Genomic DNA, 2,509 nt, shown 5'->3' on the forward strand with positions numbered 1-2,509 from the left:
GACTCTTCTGAGTCCTGTAAAACCGGCGCTTCTGAGAGCGCGTACGACCTGGTAGTGGCAAGGACTGACAAGCAGTAGTAGGAGGAAGAGTCAAATCAGCCTCTCGAGAACCACTCCCATGGTCGATCTGAAACGGAGTAATGGGACCACAAGCTGTAGGAACAAGAACTGTGCCGGAGAAGTGGAAACAATCATCGGGTCTGTCACAACTGGAACAACTTCAACCGGAGAAGAGCTTGCCCCAGAACTAGACCCATGAGCATCACCTGCAATAACGGAAGTAACAACCACAGAGATAGCGGGAGGAATATGCATCGGAGCCACGACAACCTGAGGCACCAATGGAACATCCTCAACAATAGCCTAAAGCATGAGAAGAAGATGATGGACATGAAGATGAACCAACACCAGAACCATCGCCTTGGAAGGAATCTCCTGTAATGGAGTGAAGAACCTCAAACTGATTACTCGAAGGAGGAGCCTGAGGAGTAACCTGACTAGAAGCCTGGCGGCGCCTACGTCTCTGCTGAACCCATCCTGGCACAGCACTCCCAGAACCAGGGCCACTAGAAGGAACCGAGCCATGCGGAACACCCTGAAGCTGACCCGAAGACCCTAGATCAGTAGTCGAAGAAGTCTGAGGCCGCTTCCCCTGAGCTTTGGAACGGCCGTCAGAAAACTTGTAACCGGAACGAGAACAGCGCTGCACAGAATGACCTAACATCAGGCATTCCGTACAAAAATAGGGGACTGTCTCATAGACCACCCTCAAAGTCTGTCTGTAACTACCCCACCCCACCCAGATCTGATCCGGACGAGGTTGCAACACATCAATCTCAATGCAAATGCGGGCAAAAGAACCTCGAGAACCATCAGCTGTAATCTCATCCACCATAAGAGGGTTCCCGAGAATCTTACCGATCTGATAAAGACACTGCTTGTCATATAAATGCAGAGGTAAATCAAGAATCCGAACCCAAACCGGAGTAATCGATGACTCGGCCTCAAACTTAAACTCTGGTGTCCATTTGGAAAAACGAATCGAAACTTTCCCAATAGAAACCAACTTCTGAGACCATAACTTCAGAAAATCTTCCTCAACAGAAAAAATAATAACCAAAAAGCCTCGAGGAAGAAATTTCACAGTAAACGAGTCCATGAATCCAAAATGGGAAAAAGCAGTCAGGATAGCACTATTGGGTGTAACACCCCTGTTCCCTGTAACACGACCAATCAACGCAAATTTAAAAGGCACGGACAGTGAAGAAATAACCTGATCCGGAATAAAATACCCGGGATGCCATCAACAAGAGTCGGCTCAGCAGGCCCCCCCAAGTCAGCAAACCCTGCAAAGCTCTGTTTGGCTGGAGGAGGAGCAGTGATATCTCGAAATGAAGCCAAAGAAGGGACTGTAGAAACCGGAACAGTGGTCGAAACAGCAGGATCAGAAGAACCAGAAGGTTTGACCACCGGTTGACCCCCGGACAAAGATGGCGAGGTGACCACCTGAACACCACTATCGACCAGGGATGACGATGGGAGCACATAACTGGTGACCAAAGGAGACGAACCAGTCGATGACAATGGTGATCCACTCGACTTAAAGAAACCAAAAGGAATTTCGACTCCATTATGCATAATAGTACCTAACTGTTCCACATGAGCCGGCAGTTTCATCTGAGAAGGCGAACGAACTGTGGAACGCACCTGAGATCTAAACTGCCCAGTCACTGGGGAAGAAATAGACGACGAGACAGACACCAATGGAAGCGTCGTGGAGATATGAGTGGAGACCGGAGCCACGACCGATCCCGCCAGAACAAACGGAACAGCATCAGAAGAAGAAGCTACTGCCGTGTCACTGCCGCTGAGTTGACTCGGGGACTCGACCGAGTTCACCTGCGAGTGGCTGACCGGAGCAATGCCGAAGGTCGATAACGAGGAGGAGACCACAGAACCGGTGGCCAAACACTTAGAATCGGTCAAACACGGGGCGAAATTGACGATTTTTGACGCTTGACTCGGCCGAACACCACAAATTTGGGCGTTTCCGATTGGCATGGAATTTCCAGAAATTGATTGAACCATTAGATTGCCCATGGTTTTTTGAGTACTTGGTAAGAGGAATTGAATATCGGAGGTCGAACGCCGGAGTAATTAGAGAAAACAACCGGCGCAACATGAGCTTCATCAGTAGATCTGAAATTCCGGCCACTACCGGGATTTAAAGGTAACGGGCCTTGGTTCAGTTGAAGCGCCTTTCCATGAGGATTACAGATCGGGGCTTGGATCGTAGAAAGATTACCTGAAACCGCCGGAATCGACGAAAACGTAGACGGCGGCGCGGTGAACAGTGGCGTCGCGACTTTACGGGTCGATTTGGGGTGGCTGTCGGACTCCGATTGATCTGAAAATTGGACACAAGGTGCGAATTGAGTAGGCGATTCCAATGGTGTAATAATCGAGGCCGGACGATGAGCGGTTGCCGGGGCGATCGAATTCGCCGGAA

This window comes from Primulina tabacum, chromosome 12, assembly GCF_025594145.1.
Source record: "Primulina tabacum isolate GXHZ01 chromosome 12, ASM2559414v2, whole genome shotgun sequence".
Taxonomy (NCBI): Eukaryota; Viridiplantae; Streptophyta; class Magnoliopsida; order Lamiales; family Gesneriaceae; genus Primulina; species Primulina tabacum.